This window comes from Pan troglodytes, chromosome 22, assembly GCF_028858775.2.
Source record: "Pan troglodytes isolate AG18354 chromosome 22, NHGRI_mPanTro3-v2.0_pri, whole genome shotgun sequence".
Classification (NCBI taxonomy): Eukaryota; Metazoa; Chordata; class Mammalia; order Primates; family Hominidae; genus Pan; species Pan troglodytes.
This window is the reverse complement of record NC_072420.2, coordinates 16660521-16685655: the sequence shown is the minus strand read 5'-3', so window position 1 is coordinate 16685655 and position 25135 is coordinate 16660521. Positions and strand designations below refer to the sequence as shown.

Genomic DNA, 25135 nt, shown 5'->3' with positions numbered 1-25135 from the left:
ACAAACGTTACCATTTCACTCTATAAAACAGGAATACTGTATGCCAAACAGTTTTCTACATGAGTCATCAAGATCAACAACCAGGTCTCCATGGAAACACAGGCATTTAAAAGCCTCTAATATTTCTTTTACTTTATATTATTTTATTATTTATTTTTTAAATTGCAGTAAAAGATGCACGATATAAAATTTACTATTTTCACCATTTTTAAGTGCATAGTGGCATTAGTACATTTAATATATATATATTTCTGTTTTAGAAACAGGATCTCACTCTGTTGCCCAGGCTGAAGTGCAGTGGTGCCATCATAGCTCACTGCAGCCTCCAATTCCCGGGCTCAAGGGATCCTCCCACCTCAGTCTCCTGAGTAGCAGGGATACCTTTAAAATTTTGTGCAACTATTACCACCACCCATCTTCAGAATTTTTTTTTAATCTTACAAAACTGAAACTCTGTATCCATTAAATAGTAACTCTCCATTCAACCCTCCCCATAGTTTCTGGAAACCACCTTTCTACTTTTTCTCTATGAATTTGACTACTCTAGGTCCCTCAGGTAAGTGGAATCATACAGTATTTATATTTTTATGATGATTTATTCACTCAGCATAATGTCTCCAAGGTTCATCCATGTTATAGCATATGCCAGAACTTCCTTCCTTTTTAAGGCTGGATACTATTTCATTGTATGTATATACCACGTTTTGTCTATCCAGTAATCTATCAATGGGCACTTAGATTGCTTTCAGGTTTTGGCTGTTGTGAATAGTGCTGCTATGAACATGAACGTGCAAATATCCATTCATGCTATCAGTTCTTTTGGGTACATACACAGAAGTGGAATGGATCACATGGTAATTCCATGTTTAATTTTTGAGGAACCATCGTACCATTTTCCACAGCGTCTGCCTCTTTTCACATTCCCACCAGCTATGTACAAGGGTTCCAATTTCCTTAAAAACACTTGTTACTTTCTGTTTTTAAATATTAACTATCCTAATAGGTGTAAAATGGTATCCCACTGTGGTATTGATTTGCATTTCCCTAATAATTAGACATGTTGAGCATCTTTCCATGTGCTATTGCCCAGTTGTAAATCTTCTTTCGAGAAATGTTAATTCAAGATCTTTGACCATTTTTAAATCAGGTTGTTTGTTTTTTTGCTATTGTTGAGTTTTCTTTATATATTCTGGATATTTACCCCTTATCAGATGTATGATTTGCAGATATTTTCTTCTGTTCATGGGTTGCCTTTCATTTTGTTGACAATATCCTTTCATGCACAAAAGATTTTTAAAATTTTGACGCAATCCAATGTATCTATTTTTTTTATCTTGTTGCCCTAATATTTTATTTAACAAAATGGCATTCAGTTGAATTGGTCAAGGTTATAGTTATAGTCAGTTACACTCAGGGCGATTTTCCATACAGACTAGATGAATTTAAATGCATAATGATTGTGTACTCTGTCACCCAGACATACTGCAGAATTGGCTCACAGTTTCATCTAAGTATGGACAGGTTTTCTTATTTTGGTAATTTTTTTTCCATTTGATTTCTACCTGCATTTTCAAATAAAATTACTGTTTAATCTGAAGTCTTAAGTATTACGTTAGGTAAAAGAACTAACATTCAGAAAGGTTTTTTTTTTTTTTTTTTTCCATGACAGAATCTCACTCTCTCACCCAGGCTGGAGTGCAGTGGTGCCATCTTGGCTCACTGCAACCTCCACCTCCAGGGTTCAAGCGATTCTCTTGCCTCAGACTCCTGAGTAGCTGGGATTATAGTCGTGTGCCACCACGCCTGGCTAGTTTTTGTATTTTTAGTAAAGATGGGGTTTCACCACGTTGGTCAGACTGGTCTTGAATTCCTGAGCTCAAGTGATCTGCCTGCCTCAGCCTCCCAAACTGCTGGGATTACAGGTGTGAGCCACTGTGCTCGGCCTGAAAGGTTTTTCTCATTGCCATTATTCATACTTCTTAGACCTACTACATACAAATATCTAGAAATTTTCCTCCAAGGCTGGATAGTATTCAAATTAATTTGTTCTATAGTCACTTCAGTTTCTAGTCGTGTGTTATTTACATATAAGAGATGAATGGAAATATTCTGAAACTCTACCCCGCTGTAAAAACTCCAGATTTTTAGGAAGAGTCAAATTCAAAGATCCTGTGATAGTTTAAGTTTGCTGCGTAGTGCTTTGGTTATAAGTAAACAGACCAGAATCAAATACCTGATCCAATGAATAAAGTTGGATAGCTTCCTCATCACACACACACACACACACACACACACACACACACACACACACGGTGAGGAAACTAGAAATAACCCAGTACTTCCAACCAACAGGCTATCTATAGATCTTAACCAAAGTGGTGGATTTCAAGAATGCATTAAAACAAGCAAAACAGGTTGCCCCACTTTCTACTTCGGTGGGCCACCTATAGGGCCTTCGACATTTACAAATATCTAATGTTTGACATCAGTTAAGATTGTGAGTAGGCTCCAAATATGCTAACATTTTATATGTAGGAGATTTTAAAATATGTATTTTCAGAAAGTCCATGGGAGAAAAAAAAAAATAACTTGTTTACAAGTTGGCTGAGATCTAGCCAGTAAGATTTTAGGATTTCTAGGTAGACGCTCCATTCCAAAAATATGGAGATATTTAATTATCTTTTGTAATCTAAATACATTCCTTGTTAAATGCCCAGTCTTTTAGGTCTGAAAGGATTTTGGTTTTCTAATATCCTGTTAAAAAAATGAAAGCTCAAAAAGCTGACATCATTATCAGCTGAAATAAGCCAGGAGCTAATTGTGAGCTCTTGTGGAAACAATGCATTTGATAGTAGACTTGGAGGTCAAGATGTTCCAAGGTAGAAGAGAGAGATGTTAAAACAGTGTGGATCTGCACCTCTCTCAACGGAAAATTCAGATGAATTGAAAAGTTAAAGTTAAAAAAAAACACTTTAAAATATAAAGTTAAAAAAAAGCTTTAGAATAGTTATAAAAACGGTTTCTCTCTCTCTGTCTCTCTCTCTCTCTGTCTCTCTCTCTCTCTCTTTCTCTGTGTGTGTGTGTGTGTGTGTAGGTATTTGGATTCAGATAACTTTCTAACACAAAACAAAAAGTTATTACTACCAAAAATCACTCAAAAAACTACAAGTAAAATTAAAAGACATACTGGGAAAACAATCACCTCAGACATAAGAGTTGATGTTTTTTATATTGATTTAAGCAAGCCTAAGACATGATATCTTAGAAATAACAAATTCACAGAAGAGTAAATGTCATATTCATGGTAACAAATTTATAGAAGAATAAATGTCATGTATCTTAGTCCTTGACAGACATAATCACAGGGAAAAATGTACAATTGAAAAATAATAATCTTGTGTTGGCAATGAGTGATTAAAAAACAAACACGTGATACCAAGGGTTTATTTGATGGGTCATGCCATTTTCCCAATCAGTCTAATCACTTGATTAGAGGTGGCCCTAAGGAGAGCCTGCTCTTACTGAGCCATTTCTCAAAGGCCATTAGGATTTAGCTGGTAAACAAAACGTGATTAATGTGGCATGGCTACCGTCACTTTTGTGGCAGTATAAACACATAGCTTTTACGAAGACCCGACATTAAAGGGAACATGTATCTATATGCCTGCATTGTTCTGTGTAAATCACGAAATAATTCTCAGGGATTGACTTATTTTCTGTTGAAGATAAGTGCTTTTGTGTTTCCCTTCTTTTGTAGTTTTCTCCCTAACAGCCTGTTTGGCTCTGAACAAATGAGGACAGTTAACAAAATATATGTGTGCATACTTTTTAAACCTGTACTTTAACCTCACTTCAGCTTCTTTCCTGCTTAGATTGCAAACGTTGTTAGAGACTGATCAACATGTCAGTTTTGTCTATATTCTCTAAATTGCGTATTGTCTGTTCACCAGAGCTCTTACTCAGGTTAAGTCTGGGTTAATTAACTGTGTTCCTTTTTCTAAGGCAATAAATCTCAATCATATTGTTTTTCTGTTGTCTTAGCTGTAATTTTGATCTTATAGTTAAAAATTTCTATAAGATCTTATAAAGATCTTACAAAAATCTTATAATGTCTTATAGATCTTGTAATTCCTTTAAAGGGAACTGTAATTTGGAATGCTTTTCTCATCAATAAACACAAATTAGAATTTGCTTCAGATGATGACAAGATCTCAGATTGAGGTCTGTAGACAGCATCTTGAGTGTCCAAAATAGCTTTCTTTGAATTCTGCATCGTGTAGATGCCAGTCTTATAATGGATCTCTCAGTCACATCAACGCCCGAGTCTATGGTGATGATAATGTTTGTGCAAAGTGGATGCCAAGTGACTGCACAATCAAGGTTTCTGAGTAGTTGAAATAGATAAGTCTTGAGTCAATCAGTACCTCTGTACCACATTCATGTGGCAAATGCTGCTTTATGGAGATGTTTCTAATACTGACCTACAATAATTCAGCCAAGGTAAGTGAGCACTAAATATGCAATAAACAAATTTGCTACTTTCAATTTTAGCAATCAATAAAATAAAAATTATTTAATGTTGATTTCAACAAAGCCACGATGCTAACTGAAACGTTAAGCAAACAAATAGTCTTTTTCGTTTTTCACGTCTTAGATTGGCACTTGAAGACTGCTTGTTGGGTAAATTGTGATTATTCTGAGCTAACTGTCTTAACAATTCTGCTTTATATAGTATATAAATGTAAGAGGCAATTCTTACATTAGTAGGATTCGTGAAAATATACATAAACAGATCAAACGTAAAACCAGATCGAAGGCTATATCGTTCTGTCATCAAACTCAGTATCATTGATCACATTGAATTATTAATTTGAATATTTAAATTGTTTTTGCTTGATAATTCTTGGAATTTTACTTGGTTTCATGGTTGTAGTTATGTTACAAACTTAAAATATTTATTCTTAGTTTTATTTGTATTTAATATTATACATAAGGGATTTTAGTCTAAGTATTTTTTCTTTAAATTGGATTTAAAAGAAATGAGAATTTTGCAAAAAAAACTCATGAAAACAACAAAAGATTCCTCTCCTTTAGTCAAAGGATCATGAAGAAGAAACCCCAACTAAAAAAATATCCTTGAGAAATATTCCACCCATTCAAGCTGTAGTAACACTACTGTTAGCCAGATAAAATATACATTTTTGAAAATAAACATTTTATTTGGTGATTTCCCAATACCATAAGAGTAGGTGATAGAAGCCAATGATTCATTTTTACTTCTTATTTTCAAATGAAAGCTGTAATCTTCATATCTTATTTTAGAGAAGTACTGAAATCTTGCATTATGAAATACATCCATATAACTGCTACACCATATTCTTAGAAATGTTCTTACTATAAGCAGAAATTCTTACTTGATTTTCTTGTCTGTCTTTGGTTATGTTTTCAAAATGTGTGCCTTGTGAGGATGTTGCAATAGGAATACTAATATTATTACTGCTAATAACATTAATGAAGTAGAGCTGATAAAGCCTTGGGATTTTGTAGGGTTTAAAACCTTATAAAATGCTTTCTCCTGTGTTAATTCTCACAATGGTATTTTGAAGAAGGTCTATGACTCAATTTACAGGTAAAGAAATGGAGGCAAAGAAGCTTACCCAAGGTCGTAGAGTTAGTGAGTAATTTAACAAAGGAGACTTTATCTTGGCAACTTCTAACAATTATTGCCTCTTCTTTTTCTCTTATTGCCCCAAACCATTCTAACAGCCCTCCCTCTGTCCTTCCTGCCCCTAGCTTGTCTCCCCTTTCAGATGATCCTCCTGAATCTACAAGAATCCCTTCCTTCCTTTCTTCCTTCCTTCCTTCCTCCCTCCCTCCCTCCCTCCGTTCCTTCCTTCCTTCCTTTCTTCCTTCTTTTCTTCCTTCTTTCCTTCTTTTCTTCTTCTGTGCATGTGTGTGTGTGTGCGTGTGTGTGTGTGCATGCATGTGCATGTATGTGTCAGACTTTCACTCTGTTGCCCAGGCTGGAATGCAGTGGTGCAATCCTGGCTTACTGAAGCCTCGACCTCCTGGTCTCAGGTGATCTTCCCACCACAACTTCCTGAGTAGCTAGGGCTACAGACGCACACCACTATGTCCAGCTAATCATTTGTATTTTTTGTAGAAACAGGGTCTTGCCATATTGCTCAGGCTGGTGTTGAACTCCTGGACTAAAGTGATCTACCCACCTCAGCCTCCCACAGTGTTGGAATTACAGGGGTGAGCCACCACGCCCAGCTAAATTATTTTCTTATAGAAATAAACCTGAGTCTGTCACTCCCCTTCTCATTAAAGAGCCTCTGCTAGCATTATTGACTGAAGGGCAGAGTATCACGAGCCTGACATCTCTCTTCATCCTCACCTTATAGCCATCTTTCATTACAATCACTGCAAGTTGCATAGGATGAAGGAAAAATAACCTAAGAATGTCCCATTAGGTGGGCAATAGGCAATTATAGCATTGAAGCATAATGGTATTGTCAAAATTACTTGAAATCAATTTCACATATTGTTGTACTATCTCAAGCAGTTCTTTTTGCTCTCACATCAATTCCTATTTGCTTATTTAAGGCCCCCTTGTGAAGAAACTTGCTGTGATTATGAGCTAATAATGCTTCAGATATTTCAGTCTTGATATGCTTAGGCCAAGTACAGGACACTCTGCCATTGCCATGGAAATTACTAGGTGCTTTCATTTTTCCGTGTCTGGAATGCCCTCCTTGCCACAATTTGCCTGACAGACCTATCCTTACATTTTAGCTCAACTGTGTTGTGATGTCTTGCTAAATTCCTTAGGCAAGGTTAGGGCATTTATCTCATCCTCTTGTCTAGCATTCTGTCCATTCCTCCAGAAGTTCAACCATCCTCTATTTGCAATGTTTTTAGAAAGCTGCTACATGTAAGGAAGAGAAATAAAATCACCTATAATTCTATTACTTATTAAAAAATTAGTATAATTTTGGCTTTACTCATTGCAAGTTTTTCTAGGATCTAGCTGTTTTTCTCTTTTTATTTGATGATTCAGTAATCCTACTATACATATGAGTGCCTTCTGCTTCCTTTCATTATTTCATGTCTTTGAAACCATCAGTTTTAATGTCTGCATACTGTTCAATTATGTATCACCGATTATTTATCACTTCCCAAATCTTTCAAAATATGTTAATTTATTTAGTTCTTCTTTAATCATATATATTTGCAGCTCCAATTCTGTCACTAAGCTTGGCATGTTAAATATTCAGTAAATTAGTGGTTAAAAAATCTTCTGGCTGTCTGGAAACTGATGTGATTTCCCTATTATCTTACTATTTTGATGATTATTACAAATACTAATTTGGGATTTGTGACTAATTTCCCCAATATTAGTTGAAAATTTATGACGAGGTGGGAAATGAAGCGAGAAAGGTAGAAAAGCTCTCTGGATATTTTAGTTTGGAAACATGCAATATTACAATTCCTGTGGTTATCATGACCATTCCAGATAGACGATTGTGTTTACAAGTGTTGCTCCTTCCTGAAATATTTCCTTTGACTCTATCAATAGCAAACATTATTTATCAGTGCCACTAATGGAATGGAAGGAAGAAGATGCCAACATCTTTTACAAAATATCTAATGATTTATGCTTGGATAGATATCAAGCATGTGCCATGCAAATATTTTAAAAAATATTAAATTAATAGTAAACTGAAAAGGTTTACTCCTTCAGAAAGGGGAGAATTGTCTTGTGGCTCAAAGACATGTCACAGAATGAATAAATGAGAGTTAATTATAGAAAGCTTTGCCTAAGTTTTTGGCCTTTTTAACCAACATCAGGATTTGCTTCACCCATCAGTGGAAGGTGGGAGCGGGGAATGGGATAACAGGTGAGTGGGTGAAACACCTTCCATTTGACCATATATATATATATATACAAAAGGTCAGTGAAGTTAGCTGATATGGCTTGGCTATGTCCCCACCTAGAATTTCATCTTGAATTGTCATAATCCCCATGTGTCGAGGCAGAGACCAGGTGGAGATAATTGAATCATCGGGGCGGTTTCCCTCATACTGTTCTCCTGATAGTGAGTGATGGTTTTATAAGGGGCTTCCCCCTTCACTTGGCTCTCATTCTCTCTCCTGCCACCATGTGAAGAAGGATGTGTTTGCTTCTCCCTCTGCCATGATTGTAAGTTTCCTGAGGCCTCCCTAGCCATGTGAAACTGTGGCTCAATTAAACATCTTTTCTTTATAAATTACCCAGTCTCAGGTATGTTTTTATTAGCAGCTTGAGAACAGACTAATACACTAGCTGACTCTGACAAATAACTGTTTGCTAAAATAAGTGACATATTTGGAAAACTGTTGACGTTGGTATTTTATACACTGGCTTTCATCACACAGTAAGAAACATAATATGGAAATAGTCTGGTATAGAGGAAGAAACAAGGAATTTGGATTCGGGCATGGGTTCAAATTTCATTTCCATTTTTTATGACTTCTGAGATCTTAGACAAGTTATTTAACCTCTTTGATCTTTAGATTTCCCATCTATAAAACTTGTCAAGTTGATATAAAAGTAAAAAGAGGCAAGCACTTAGCATCTGACACACAGTAGGCATTCAAAAAGTGGGAGCTATTATTATCATCATATTATCTTACATATTGGCATATAAAAAACAAATAGAAAAACTTGGGTTTTGTCTGAAATAAAAAGCAATTGACATAAGAAACATACTGAGAAGAACAGGTTATCACAGGACTCCTGGCATTTTTTTAAATATCATCCAGAACTTAGTTTATCTGATATTGTTTTAAATCCATAAACCTCTCTGAAGGACATCTGAAAACATCTGAAAACTTCCAAAGCACCTATCATTGATTGAATCAATAAACTGGGTTTCTGGTCCACAAAAAATAGGAATCTCCAAAATGACCCCTTTAGTTGCATAAAATTGGGGGTAGTATCTGCTTTGAAAGTCTACCCTTGAATTATTCCATCTGAAGGCTCTAATCTGAGTCCAGTAAAAACCTCTTGCAAATGAGATCTACCAACCAAAGAACATAACTGTGCTCAGATTCTCCTTTATACTTAGAATATTTTTCTTCCCAAATATATCAGTAGAAAGAGCTTTGCGTATTCAAGAGAGAACAGCAAGCTCACAAATAAAGACTCTTCCTCCATGTCCTGTTCTTTCTTCTGGACAAGATGCTAATGAACATATGGAAACATCAAACCCTTTTGGAAGGGAAGCCATATTAATGAAAATGGGAGGAATAAAAAGGGGGGTTGTGGGAAGAAGAGAGGGGATATGAATAAAGTATTTATTTAATTAAAATATACAAGAAGACTAAATTTGAGGTTCATGAGATAGATATAAATTAACTTTCTACCCAAAATAGATTTTGGAGAAAGTAAAATCAAAGTAATTTGGCTGGGGTTTGATTAGTACTGTGTGAATGTGACTGATTCAGAAGAATGGTTCATTAAGTTATGCCCAAGCATATGCAATATCTCTTTAAGAGCTATCATTTCTTTTTGTAAATTGGCAATTATCTTTCCTAATGCATTTATACCAAGAAAGAAATTTGCTAGCTGGGAAGGTACGAAACATTGATGGATGAATTCTCTGTTTAATTTGAAAAGACAATCAAGTCCCCTTTTCCTGAAGAATGCTTTCTCTCAGATTTTAGTAAACAATTGGTACCACCCCCTACTGCCCATAACTTTTTCCCAGAGTAAATAGGAAAGGTGTCATTTTCACTATTACTCTTAGAGTAATAGACTTCTGCTGTTGTCTTAAATCAAAACTTCTCATTTGTGAGCAGACAAAGCCTTTTTACACGTGCCCCTCCTAACCATCTATGAAGATACTTTTCTCTATTCCATGACTGAACGAAGTGAGTTCAAGGGTTTTTAGGTAACCTGTCCAGTGGCACGCTATTGGTGAGAAGAAAATGGAAATGGAGGCCTCAAAAATCCTAGTCTATATTCTCAAGAACTCATCGAATCAATTCAATGTCATCTTGGAAGGCCACAGACAACTGTGGCAAGGAAGGCAGGCAGTAGACCATGTTGGGAGACTGGCAGATAAGATGCACAAGAAAAACCTTAGTAGCAACAAATGCTTTATGGTCTAAATTGGTATAGGTAGCCAAAAGCAAGGTAGTAATTTTGAGAACATCAGATCAGGAACATAGAAACAAGGTGTTAGAATAAGGGAAAGGTCACCTGGAAGAAGTAGAATATAAACAACAGAGAAGATACTCTTTGAAAACACTTCATTTTGGTCTCAGACAGGCATGCAAATGAGATAAGAAGATTGCTATGGTCTGAGTATCTGTCTCTCCAAAATTCATATGTTGAAGTCCTGACCCCCAGGTGATGGTATTAGGGGGTGGGGTCTTTTTGGGAGGTGATTAGGTCATGGGTGTGGAGCCCTTCTGAATGGGATTAATGACCTTACGCAATAGGACCCAGGGAGTTCTCTTAACCCTTGCCACCATGTGAGACACGGTGAGAAGACGCCATCTATAAACAAGAAAGGGGACCCTCACTAGACACCAAACCTGCCAGAGCTTCAACCTTGGACTTCCTGGACTCCAGAACCAAGAAAATTGAATTTCCATTGTTTATAAGCTACTTTGTCTATGGCATTTTGTTATAGCCAGCAGCCTGAATGGACTAAGACAAATATTTTATCTATTTTATACTGTGAATGACTGTCAAGTAGAGTCTTAGCAGTTAAGATGATTTTTGACTCTTATGTAGTCATCATTTATTCTACATTGTATTCAAGTTTGAACTTTCTATTGAGGGCCGTATTTCACAAACATCAACAATTTTTTACTCCTCCTGGAAATTACCACAAGAAGTAAAAACTAAAGAGGGATAAAGTAGAGACGGAGTGCTAGGTAATGAGCTAGGATTACTCACCAGATATGGGACTGTCTGAATTTCCATTGTGTGATCAAATTCTTTTTCTGAAGCACTGGGATAGAGCCCTTGTTAAGGTGAAGTTTACTATATAACCATCTGGAATATGCACGAGACATCTTTGGATTTGTTTAATTTATATAAAGCTCTCTGTCTTGTACAAAGCACAGAGGCTCCAGGACCTGTAGCAAAAGACAGAAATGAGCTTCAAGACCCTATGACAAAGTCAAGGACATATCTGCTTTAATGACAATCATCCTGCAGAGTCTATAATGAGTGCTGTATGATTAGGGAGCTGAAATTTCTATGAAGAATAGCCTCCTGTAGATAAACTATTATATATTAATGTGAAAATTACTTCCTATAACCAACTTAAGTTACTTTGATTCAGAAGATGACTAATTTCTGCTCTCAGTAACCAGACATGCTTGATCTCTGAAAGACAACCTCCCTCCCAGTACACTTCTGATGGACAGACAGTGGGCTGTGGCCTGACGGTGCCTCCATATGGTCACCTGGACTCACACTGACCCTAAACGGGTCAAACTGAAGTCTTAGAGGCTTAGAAAAATGGCATATTAAATGTTTATTCATAGTTTTTATTTGAAAGATCTCTATTAATATGAATAAAATTGAGACACAAGGGACGAAGAATACCTGTTTTCCTAAATTCACTGTGATATGAAAAGAATTTTCTGACATCTTTTAATTCAGAGAATTCTTGCTGGTGAAGTGTTCCCTTAAAAGGTGATCAAATAGGTGATGGCATTTAGAACACAATACACCCTAAAATACGACAGTTTGTCATCTTGAATTTTTTAAATTTAAGGAATTTGAGAAAGGGCAAGTATGGAAAGGATTCTCTGACCTTCCCTGAGCAGATCATGCATGTCGGGAAGCATGTTGTGAAAGCCTGTAATCTCAGCAACTTAGGAGGCCGAGGTGGGTGGATCACAAGGTCAAGAGATGGAGAGTATCCTGGCCAACATGGTGAAACCCCATCTCTACTAAAAATACAAAAATTAGCTGGGCGTGGTGGCGTGCACCTGTGGTCCCAGCTACTTGGGAGGCTGAGGCAGGAGAATCACTTGAACCCAGGAGGTTGAGGTTGCAGTGAGCCGAGATCATGCCACTGCACTCCAGCCTGGGGACAGAGCAAGGCTCCATCTCAAAAAAGAAAAAAAAGAAAGGAAGAAAGAAATGCCTCTTCTCTGGAAAGTTCACCTTCGTCAGTTGTATGCATTGCAGACTTGTTTGAACTCTTGGACCCTAAGATGAAGATGAGGCTGGGTGCGGTAGCTCAAGCCTGTAATCCCAGCACATTGAAAGGCTGAGGCCGGTGGATCACCTGAGGTCAGGAGTTCAAGACTAGCCTGGCCAACATGGTGAAACCCTGTCTCTACTAAAAACACAAAAATTAGCCAGGCGTGGTGGCACACTCCCGTATTTCCAGCTACTCAGGAGGCTGAGGAAGGAGAATCAATCCCTTGAACCCTAGAGGCAGAGGTTGCAGTGAGCTGAGATCACGCCACTGCACTCCAGCCTGGGTGACAGAGTAAGACTCTGTCTCAAACAAACAAACAAAAAACAAAAAGAGAAAAATGAAGATTATTGTTTTATTGGAGCAAAAACTACTGTTGAATTAGAGGTTAATGTCTCTTCCAGGCATTTCTGGAAGCTTTTCTTCTGCTGACTTCTATATTACTTGATGGTGAGCATCAGTTAAATGAAATCTTAACAAGATTCATTTAAATGTTATATGTTTTCAGAGTCTAAAGCTAAAAGTACCTATTCTTCCTACTGCAAATGTTGACCATGGTTTAGTTCTCTTACCATGTCCCTTTGAATATGAAATAGGAATGATATGTTTAAGGAGATAAACAGGTAGAATGTGATATTTCACTTACTATCCCCGATTAACAAAGTACATGGAATAGTGTCGCTTAACTTTCTATACACTAATCCCAACAAAGCAAAATGACATATTATGAGTCAACCTGAGTTACATAAGTATGTGCTCCCTGCAGTGATCATCTTTTGTATCCACGGCATATCTTCTCTCTCAGATTAGAGGGAAAACGCCTCACTCCTAATTTCTTAGCTATTTTACCTAGCTATTGAGGGCAGCAGATGATAATTCCTCAATAATAAAAATAAAGTAAGATGAGTTTCCTGCGCTCTTTAGGAATCAAGCTATTGCTATAAAATTACCTGGAAGACTATTTTCAAGCTCAAGAATAGATGGAGCTCTGTGTTGTAAAGGGTTAGTTTTTGAACACTGTTTGAACTGAATTTGAACACTATTTTCCTTCATAATGGGTGTGGATGGGAACAAAAACCAACTTCTCATAATGACCTCAAACATCCCAGGAATGCAGTCTGACCCTTCCCAAAGATGGGATGGCCGGCAGGGTGCATGACCATGTGGGATGAGGATTCTTTATTTACTTCCCCAGAGGATATGAAATGAATGGTTCATAGGATTCTGTTTTCAAGGGTTTTGTTTGGCTCATTTCAGGGAACTCCCTTGTACAATGATGTTGGCGTCTTTCCAAAAAATGTTGATGCTTAGATAAGTTTATAATATCTCATCCCAGGAAGTGATTTATGTCTCCTATATTGTGAGAACTGTCTGTTCAATTTAACTGCTCCTATGTTGTTTATATGTGGGAAAAATTTTGTAACACTAGGAAAAAATTAAAAATGGCACAACTTTTGGATAAGCAGGGCCTTAAAAAAATCCACAAAAACCCTGGGTTTGAGTTTTGTCTGCATAACAAACCAGCTATATGATCCTCAATAAATCATAATCTCTTGACATTTCAGTATCTAATTTAAAAATCAGAATAATAAAACATACTTAGTAGATGCTGTAAGTAGTCAATAATAAAAGTATGCTAAAGAACCTATAATCTTTGGGCACAGTATACTCAATAAATCTTGATTACTAGTTTTCCTTCTATCTTAATTGTGAATTCATATTTTATTAACCTATAAGTGTGGATTTGGCTGAACATGGTGGCTCATGCCTGTGTTATCCCAGCACTTTGGGAAACCGAGGCAGGAAGATTGGTTGAGGCCAGGAGTTCAAGACTGGTCTGGACAACCTAGCAGGACCCTGCTTCTACAAAAAGATTTAAAAAATTAGCCAAATGTGGTGGTGCATGCCTGTAGTCCTAGCTACTCAGAGGGCTGAGGCAACAGAATTGCTTGAGCCCAGGAGTTTGAGGTTACAGTGAGGTATGATGGCATCATTGCACTCCAGCCAGGTTGACATAGTGAGACCCTGTCTCAAAAAAAGAAAAAAAAAAAGGATGGTTTTATTTCTCACTAGCATTCTTTGACATATTGAGTCATTTCGATTTCCAAGAACGTGATGAGGTAAGAAGATATTGAAAATAATATTTCTTTAGAAAGTTGATGTTTTTATTTCTAGGGTTAATACACATTTATATTGGACATCTATGAATAAGTGCTAGAGTTATTAAGAAAGATTAGTACAAGCTTTGAAATTTAGACTCTTTCTGTTTCAAAGAGTATGTGAGCTCAAAATGTGACGCAACTTCTGTGCATTAATCCATCGCCTACTCCCACAGAAGCCTCCTATTATGCCTGATAACAGCTTGTCATCCATTTGGCAGAAGTTTTATCCTTTGAGAACAACCAAATTCCAAATTGTGGAGGTGTTTTTTAAAATGGCAACTTTTGTTTTATTCTTTTTTCTCTGTGTTCATAAAAGTAAAAGAAAATTCTACTCTTTAAAAGTAAAGAATTTTATGAGCCTAAATTTTACATTAGATTTAGTTATGCCTTTAAAACTTAAATTCAGAATACAATTAATTTACAATTTCTTTACAACAAAGAGATATTAGATACTGAACTCAGACTGAAAAATCCTTTTTCATGAGCCTGGCAACACGTTCTTCTTTGGGAATGGTTTCAGAAGTCCACAGGTTTTTGTGCAATTCTAAATTTTAAATCTTTGGTAATAATACATCACTCATCTTAGTTTCCCTCCAATTATCTTCACTTTTACACTTAAGAATTAAAGAAGCAAACACAAATATAGCAGGATGGCTTGGAATAAATAAGAATACCTGGGAACTAGATGATTTTTAAATTATTTGTTTCCTTGTAGACCAGGCACAAACCTGTAGATCTGAAATTCTAACTTCTGAACTAAATATAGCTCTATATTTTGGCTTTGATTGGTTAATTTCATACCTATGTTACTATCTTAGTGTATTCACTTATTTGATGCTACTATATAATTGTGACTTCCTTGAATAAGAAGTCACATGAATAAGAAGTCTTTTATTTTCACAAAGAATCACAGGCAATTCAAAAGCCTATGACTCGAATATACTTTGTCAATGCTGCGTTTGTAACAGGACAAAAAGAGCTTTGATAACAGAGTCCAAAAATCATTAAGTATTAAAATAATTATTTGGAAATCTGGCAATTACACACACACCCCACAAATTTTTTTTTGTCATTTACTTCTTTAACACTTTATTTTATTCAGAAATAAAAATTTTATTTGTCAATTGCTGACCCATCCGAAGTAACATTTTTTTAAAGGAGAAAACTGAATTTCTGAGAAATTAATTACTTTTACTAAGGTCGCACACTGGGCAGGGGAAGCCCGAAGTCTCATCTAGGTTTGCCTACCCCCATTGCTTTTATTTGTTCCACATGATCCATACTTTGACATAGACAGTCAAGTTGAGTGCTCTTCCCTAAAAAGACATCATTTAACAAGAGAGACAAACATGTAAACAACCATTTATAATGTACTTGAAAGCAGAATACATTTTACTAGTTTCATTGAAACTCCTATAATGGGACCAACTCAATCTGTCTGGATACCACCGAGGAAGATTTCATTGAGGAGCAGGACTGAGAAGGAAAAGAAACTTTCAAGACAGAGTAGGAATGAAGGCATGAGAACAAGAGGAACTAGCACATGTAAATGCTTTGAAACATACCGGAACAGCTCAAAGTTAGGGAATCACAAAGAGGAGCGTGTGATAAGAACCTAGAAAAGAAGAGGATGCATGAAGACTTGAAGTCTCAGACACCATGTTAAGGAATTGAAACTCTACAGTATAAGAAAGTAGAAGCCATAGGAGGGTTTTAATCATAGGAAGAAGCTTCATTTACTCAGCAGATATTTGAGTGTCTATTATCACCAGGCACTAATCTCATTCATAACTTGGAAAGATCTGACAGCAAAATAAAAGACAGACCAGACATGGGAAAGACTGGAAGCTATTTTGAAATCTTCAGGCAAAAATGATGACACAGAATTGAGGTAGAGACTATGTCTATTTCACCTTTGGGTAAACCATTGTCAGGTGGCAAAATAATAGCAAGCATCATTTTTGCAGCTTTCCCCTCTCATCCCCCTACCTGCAGTTCCCCAGAAGACCTCTAAGGAGCAAACAAGTTTGTCTTGAACATAGATAGTACCACCTGGCTTGCTCCAGTCACCACTGTATTTCACTACCATGCCTAAGACACTGTCTCCAGTGGAAGTCAAGTTTAAGAAAGAAACTGTTGAGACAGTTCAGCAGTATAAACCCCCATAGGCTTCTGCCTATAGCCCAGGGCTTTAGAGCGCTCCTGCTTCACTTAGTGAAATCTTTTCCAAGTTGCTTATGTTATTCAGGAACACTGTAGGTTTGGCTCAGTTCCTGGGCCTTTTATGTAAAAACTCATTAAGAAGCGAGGAGGACTCTTCCCTACTTTGCCAAGCATCTGATGCTACCAACAATTTAACTCATATCTTTTCCCCTCTTTCTTTTTGTCCCCTTCACATTCCAGCTGTTGAATGTAAGTTTAGAAACACCAATATAAGAAGAAAGGTAGAAATAAGCACATAGGCAAAGGAGTTCAAGTAATTGAGTTTTGCTATAATGTTAGTGTAATGCACGCAGAATTTGCTTAAAGAAATCTTTATCCATGCCCCCCAGGTCTGGGACTGTGTTTCACAGTAGAGGGTAGTTTTTTTAAAAAAATTATTATTTCTACTGGACTTTTTGCTAGAACAGTTTTAGATTCAAAGCAAAATTGAGCTGAAGGGACCAAGATTTTCCAAATACTTCCTGCCCAAACACAGGCACAGCCTTCCCCATTATCAACATCCCCCATGAGAGTGGTACATTTGTTAAAACTGATGAGCTTACCTTGATGCAGCAGCAGCAGCTCTCCTGCCAAAGTTTATAGTTTACATGAGGATTTGCTCTTTTTATAAAAGGTGGAATGCTTTATGAATTTGCATGTCATCCTTGTGCAAAGGCCCTGCTAGATTCATCTGTGTCACTCCCATTTTAGTGTACCTGCTTCTGAAGGGAGCATATCATTGTCTTTTTACTATATCCATAATTTTGCCTTTTCCAGAATTGAAAGCCTTTTCCAGAATTGAAACTATACTGTATGTAGTCTTTTCAGACTGGCTTTTTCACTTAGTGATATGCATTTAAGTTTCTTCAGTGTCTTTTTATGGTGTCACAACTTATTTCTTTCTAGCACTGAACAATATTCCATTGTATGCATATACTATAGTTTGTCCATTCACCTGCTAAAGGACATCTGGGTTGCTTCCAAGTTTTGGCAATTATGAATAAAACTGCTATAGACATTGTGTAGAGGTTTTTGTGTGGACCTAAGTTTTGAATTCTTCATTAGTCAGAGTTCTCCTAAGAGATAGAACCAATAGGAGATGATAGATAGATGATAGATAGATGATTGATAGATAGATAGATAGATAGATAGATAGATAGATAGATAGATAGATGAGAGGGAATTTATTAGGGCAATTGGCTCATGGGATTATGGAGCCTGAGCTCCACAATAGGCCATCTAGAAGCTGGGGAAAGCCAGTCCATATTTAAAGGACTAGAGCCAACAATATAACCCTCAGTCTGAAGCTGAAGGCTTTAGAAACTGGTGGGCCACTGGTGCAAATCTCAGATGGCAAAGGCTGGAGAACCTGGAGTTTTGATGTCCAAGGGCAGGAGAAGAAATGTACCTCAGTTTCAGGAAAGAGAGAGAAGTCACCTTTCCTTTGTTTTTGTTCTATCTAGGCCCTTAGCTGATTGGATGGTGTCTGCCCACATTCGATTAGGGCGAATCTTCCTTCCTCAGTCCACTGATTTGAAAGTCAATTTCTTCCAGAGACACCCTCATCGACAAACCCAGAAATAATGCCATACCAGCTATTTGGACATCCCTTAATCCAGTCAAGTGACACCTAAAATTAACCATCATGAACTCTTTTGGATAAATACCAAGGGACACAGCTGCTAGATCATATGGCAAGAGTATATTTAGTTTTGTAAGAATTGCCAAACTGTCTTCCAAAGTGGCTATACAAATTTGCATTCCCACCAGCAAGGAATGAGAGTTCCTGTTGCTCCTCATCCTTGGCAGCATTTGGTATTGTCAGTGTTCTGGATTTTGGCCATTCTAATTTGTGTGTAGTGGTATCTCATTGTTGTTTTAATTTGCATTTCTTGGATGACACATGATGTGAAGCATCTTTTTGTATACTTATTTGCCGTCTGTATATCTTCTTTGGTGAGGTGTCTGTTAAGGTTTCTGGACCATTTTAAAATCATGTTGTTTGTTTTCTTATTGGTGAGTGTTTTGTGTATTTTGGATAACAGTACTTTATCAGGTATGTCTTTTGCAAATATCTTCTCCCAGTCTGTGACTTGTCTTTTCATTCTTTTGACACTGTTTTTTACAGGTTTGAAATGTTCAATTTTAGTGAAGTCCAGCTTTTGATGTCATATTGAAAAAGTCACATATTGAAAAAATCTAGAATAACCCAAAGTTTTCTAGATTGGTGTGTCTAATCTATTGGCTTCCCTGGCCACATTGGAAGAAGAATAATTGTCTTGGGCCACAAAAAATACACTAACACTAACAACAGCTGATGAGCTAAAAAGAATCACACAGAAAAGATCTCATAATGTTTTAAGAAAGTTTACAAATTTGGATTGGCCCGCATTCAAAGTCATCCTGGGCCACATGCGGTCTGTGGGCCCTGGGTTCGATAAGCTTATTCTAGATTTTCTGTTGTTAGCTTCCAAGAGTTTTATAGTTTTGTGTTTTACATTTAGGTCTGTGATCCATTTTGGTCATTTTTTGTGAGGGGTGTAAGGTTTGTATGTACATTAATTTTTTTACATGTGGCTGTGCAATTATTTCAGCACCATTTGTTGAAAACATTATCAATTCTTCATTGAATTGCTTTTGCTCTTTTGTCAAAGATTAATTAACTAATATACTTATGTGAGTCTATTTCAGGGTATTCTATTCTGTTCCATTGATCTTTTGTTTATTATTGCCATACTGTCTTGATTACTATAGCTTTGTAATGCATCTTAAATCAAGTAATGTCTGTCCTCTGACTTTCTTCTTCTCCTTCAATATTGAGTTAACTATTTTGATATTTTGCCTTTCCATATAAATTTTAGAATCAGTTTAGCGTTATCTACAAAATAATTGATGGAATATTGATAGAGATTGCATTGAATCTATACACCAAGTTGGGAACAACTGACATCTTCACAATATTGTCTTCCTATTCATTAACATGCAATATGTATTTATTTAGTTCTCTGATCTCTTTCATCAGAGTTTTGTAGTTTTCCTAATATAGATCTTGCATATATTTTGTTAGGTTTATTCTTAAGTATTTTGTTTTTTAGGTGCTAATGTAAATGGTATTGCGTTTTTAATGTCAAATTGATTTATTTACAGGAAATACAGGAAAGGAAAGCAGGAAATAGGAAAGCAATTGACTTTTTGTATATTAACCTTTTATCTTGCAACCTTGCTATATATTAATAGCTTATTAGTTTCAAGAGTTTTTGGTCGATTCTCTTAGACTTTCTACATAGACAATCATGTCATCCATAAATAGACACCTTTATTTATTCTTTTACAATCAATATTTCTTTTATTTCCTTTTCTTGTCTTATTGCACTAAGATTTCTAGTACAACGTTGAAAAGGAGTGGTGAGGAGGGACATTCTTGCCTTGTTCCTCATCTTAGTAGGAAAGTTTTTCATATCTTACCATTCAGAATAATAATTTTCATAGATACTATTTATCAGGTGAGGAAGTTTCCCTCTGTTTCTAGTTTACTGAAAGTTTTTAACATGAAAGGTGCTGCTGGATTTTGTTAAATGCTTTATCTGCATCTATTTATATGCTTATGTGATTTGTTATCTTTAGCCTGTTAGTATGATGATAGCATCAATTAATTTTTGAATGCTGAGCCTACAGCCTCACATACCTAGGATAAATCCCATTGGTCATGGTGTATAATTGTTCTATATATTGTTGGCTTCAATTTGCTAATATTTTGTTGAGGATTTCTGCATTTACATTCATAAGAGATACAGGTCCATAGTTTTCTTTTCTTGTAATGTCTTTGTGTGATTTTACTATTAGGGAAATGCTGGCTTCACAGATAAGTTAGGAATTATTCCCTCTGTTTTTATGTTCAGAAAGAGATTGTAGAAAATTGGTATAATTTATTCCTTTAAATGTTTGATAGAATTTACCAGTGAGACCATAGGGTCTGGTGCTTTCTGTTTGGGGATTTAATTTTTTTAAGTAGATATAGGCTAGAGTTTTTATTTTTTCTTTGTGAGTTCTGATAGATTGTGTCTTTCAAGGAATTTGTTTATTTCCTCTAGAATATCAAATTTATGGGCATAAAGTCATTATAGTATTTCTTTATTATCATTTTAATGTCCATGGGATTCATAGTAATGCCCTCTCTTTCATTTCTGGTATTTATAACTATTGTCCTCTCTTTTTTTTTTTTTTTTTTTGAGACAGAGTCTCGCTCTGTTGCCCAGGCTGGAGTGCAGTGGTGCAATCTCGGCTCACTGCAAGCTCCGCCTCCCGGGTTCATGCCATTCTCCTGCCTCAGCCTCCTGAGTAGCTGGGACTACAGGCGCCCGCCACCATGCCCGGCTAATTTTTTGTATTTTTAGTAGAGACGGGGTTTCACCGTGTTAACCAGGAAGGTCTTGATCTCCTGACCTCCTGATCCGCCCGCCTTGGCCTCCCAAAGCGCTGGGATGACAGGCCTGAGCCCCCACTCCCGGCGTCCTCTCTCATTTTTAATAACTTGGTCTAGCTAGAGGCTTATCAATTTTATTGATCTTTACAAAGAATCAGCTTTTGGTTTTGTTGATTTTAAAAAATTGAATTTCTATTTTCAGTTTCATTGATTTCTGCTTTAACTTTTATTATTTCTTTTCTCATGCTAACCTTGAAATTAATTTGCTCTTCTTTTCCCAGTTTCCTAAGTTAAAGTTTAGATAATTGATTTTAAATCTTTGTTCTTTTGTAACATGTGCATTCAATGCTGTAAGTTTACCTGTAAGCACTGCTTTCACTGTATCACACAAATTTTAATTTGTTTTCATTTTTGTTTAGTTCAAAATATTTAAATTTTTTTGGATATTTCTTTTTTGACTTATGAGTCATTTAAAAGTATGTTGTTTAATCTCCACATATTTTCAGGTTTTTCAGCTACCTTTTTGCTATTGATTTGTAGTTTAATTTCACTGTGGTATGAGAATGGAAATTGTATAATTTCTATTTTTTTAAATTTGTTGAGGTGTGTTTTATGGCCCAAATTGTGATCTCATGTGGTTTCATGTGAGCTTAGGAAGAATATATAATCTACTGTTGTTGAATAAAGTACTCTATAAATGTCAATTATATCCGGTTAATTGATGGTATTGTTGAATTTTACTATGTTCTTATTGATTTTCGACTGCTGGGTCTCCCTTTTCTGATCAAGGAGTTTTGAAATACGTGCCAAAATCCCTTATTGTGTCATATTTTGACATCGTGTTATTGGCAAACACGTGTTCAGGATTATTATATCTTCCTGGAGAAATGACCCCTTTATCATTGTGTAATGCCCTTCTTAATCTCTGATAACTTTCCTTGCTCTGAAGTCTACTCTGTCTGAAATTAATAGTGACACCACTTTCTTTTCATCAGTGTTAGCACGGTTTATCTGTCTCCATCCATTTACTTTTATTCTGTATGTCTTTATAACTAAAGTGTGTTTCTTATAGACAACGTCTAGCTGTGTCCTGCTTTCTGATTTACTCTCATCATCTTTATTCTCTAATTGGTGCATTTAGACCATTGATGTTTAAAGTGATTATTAATGTAATTGGATTAGTATCTATTGTATTCATTACTGTTTTTAATTCATTGCTTTAATTGCTTGTTCCTATTTTTGTCTTCCAATGTTTCTTGATCTGCTGGTGCTGCTATAACAGGATACCACGGACTGGGTAATTCATAATGAATAGGAATCTATTGGCTTGCAATTACAGAGGCTGATATTGTCTAATATCAAGGCAGCAGCAACTTTAGTATCTGCTGAGGACCTGGTTTCTGCTCCCAAAATGACACCTTGAATGCTGAATTCCCCAGAGGGGAAGAATATTGTTCTTTACACAGCAGAAAAGCAGAAGAGTTGAGAGAGAGCCCACTTCTGAAAACCCTTTTATTAAGACATAAAACCCACCCCTTAGAGTGGCACCCTCATGGCGTAATCACCTCTAAAAGGTCTCACTTCCTAATACCATTACATTGGCAATTCAATCTCTAAATAAGTTTTGGAGGGGGACAAACATTCAATCTATAGCACACTATTGTTCTGTCTTTTATCATTTTAATTGTGAATTTTATATGATTTTATTTTTTCTCCTTTCCTAGATCATCAGTTATACTTTTTAAAAGGTAGTTTCCCTGAAGTTTGCCATATGCATTTATAACTAATTCAAATCTACTTTAATAAGACTATACCATTTATTATGGGTAGTATGTATAGTACCTTATAATAACAAAATAATCTTAATTCTTTCCTCCTATCCTTTGTCTGATTGCTGTATTTCATTTAATTTATACATGAGCATAAATAAGCACATGTATACACACATACATATTGTTGTTATTATCTTAAAAACTGTTATCCTTTAGATCAATTAAGAATGAAAAAATTAAAAATTTTAATTTTACTTTCATTTATTCCTTTTCCTATGCTTTTCCTTTATGTAGATCTGAGTTTCTGACCTATATATTTTTTCTTCTTGCTAAAAAAACCTCTTAACATTTCTTGCTACATACGTCTATTGGAAACACATTCCTTCAATTTTTGTTTGTCTGAGAAAGTTTTTATTTCTCATTCACTTTTGAAGACAATTTCACAGAGTTCTAGTTCGGTTGCTTTTTTTTCCCCTGAACATGTTAAATATTTCACTCCACTCTCTTTTTTCTTGCAGGGTTTCTGAGGAGAAGGTGGATGTAATTCTTATCTTTCCTTCTCTGTGGGTAAGGTTTTCTGTTCTTTTGGCTTCTTCTGGGATTTTTTCTTTATCTTTGATTTTTCTATAGTTTTAAAATGATATACGTAAGTGTATTTTTTTGGGGGGGGGGTGTATTTATCTTCCTTAGTGTTCTCAGAGCTTCCTGGATTGGTGGTTTAGTGTCTGATATTAATTTGGGGAAATTTTCGTCATTATTATTTCAAATAGTTATTCTGTCCATTTCTCTCTTTCTTATTCTTCTGGTATTTGCATTACACACATGTTACACCTTTTGTAGTTTTCCTAGCCCTTGGATATTCTGTTCTGTTCCTGTCAGTTTTTTTCTTTGATTTTCTGTTTTGGAGGTTTCTATTGAGATATCCACAGGCTCAACGATTTTTCTACGGCCAATTTTAGTCTACTAATAAGCCCATCAAATACATTCTTCAATTCTGTTATAGTATGATTGATCGCTGATATTTCTTTTTGGTCCTTTTTTAGAATTTCCATCTCTCTGATTACATCATCTGTCTGTCCCTGCATACTATTTACTTTATCCATTATATCCCTTAGCACATTATTTATTGTTGTTTAAAATCATTGGTCTGATAATTCTAACATCCTGGCCATATCTGAGTCTGGTTCTAATACTTCCTCTGTCCCTTCAAATTATGCTTTTTGCCTTTTAGGACAGCTTGTAATTTTTTTCTTGATAGCTGGACACGATGGATAGAGTTAAAGAAACTACTGTGAACAGGACTTTAGTAATATGGTGGAAAGATGTGAAAGGAGGAGAAGTGTCCTATAGTCTCATGAATAGGTGTCAGTGTTTATTGAGCTTTTACCTGGACTGTGAACTTCACAAGGGCTTTTCAGTCCCCTTCCCTTTCTCATGAGGCACGATGGCTGGACTGGGCTGGAGTTGGGTTTCTCTTTCCCTATCTGGAAGCCAGAGGGGACTGGGATTGGGTATTTCTCTTCTACCAGGACACGCAGACTCTGAGAAAACCACATTAAGTTAGGTTCTGGTTAAATAGCTTCTCCTGAGGGCAACCTTGTTAAGTAGAACAGAATGCTCTGGTGTATTTCAAGGTGAGATCTTTTCCCCTCCCTGTGCTGGAAGAATGAGATTTTTCTTCACTGTTCACTGAGAGAACCTGTTAGGACTCCAGGAGGCAAAACTCACAAAATTATGGGGACCCCAAAATGATTGGGTTCCCCTAGAGATTTTATCTATCAGACTTGTCCATACTGAGCCTTCAGCAATCCATAAATTACAGTTCAGGTTTTCCTACTGGTTTCCAGGGAGATTTTTGCTCTGGTAAGCTGTGCTTCTCTATAGTCACTTGTCCATCTCTCCAATTTTAGGATTAGCGATTTGCTCTGGGACCTCACTTTGCTTACAGACCTGACAAGAGTTGCTGATTTTTTCAGGCTGTTTAACTTTTTACTTGTTAGAATGGAGCGGCAACCTCTAAGATCCTCACCTGCTGTTGAATCAAAAACTAGACACCTCTGATGAGAGGTTTTTTTTTTTAAGTGAATTTTATTAAGTGATGTTTTAGGAGTAAGGAATTAGAAATATGTGTACAATTTAGTAACATTTGATACTCTCAAGCATCTTCAAATTTCTAATTACTTGAGAAGGGCAAGATCATATCACAAACCATACCTCCTTCGTTCTTCTTTCTAACTCCCCTTTTCATATTCTTCCAAAAGACCACACTACCCCCTCCCCTGGATGACCTACTCCATGGCAATCAGGGACAAAGAAAATACAGTGTAGGTTTCTCCTCTTACTAGTGCCATTGCTATCAAA

At 36.2% G+C, this 25135-nt stretch overlaps 1 long non-coding RNA gene and 1 other non-coding gene across 3 annotated transcripts in view; one reads left to right on the top strand and one right to left on the bottom strand.

The window, feature by feature from the left end:
- Positions 1-4192: 4192 nt before the first annotated feature.
- The window catches only part of LOC107970209 (uncharacterized), a 60097-nt gene continuing 39154 nt past the window's right edge, over positions 4193-25135 (top strand). Inside the window, exons 1-2 of one of the 2 annotated variants that reach the window (XR_008541467.1) lie at positions 4193-4500; positions 23293-23341. This is a non-coding gene — a long non-coding RNA (uncharacterized LOC107970209). The remainder of the gene's footprint in view (positions 4501-23292; positions 23342-25135) is intronic. The other variant, XR_001712596.3, reaches the window with a different exon arrangement.
- LOC112206686 (U6 spliceosomal RNA) lies at positions 17208-17314 on the bottom strand. The gene has a single exon (XR_002941118.2). It is a non-coding gene; the product is annotated as a U6 spliceosomal RNA (small nuclear RNA).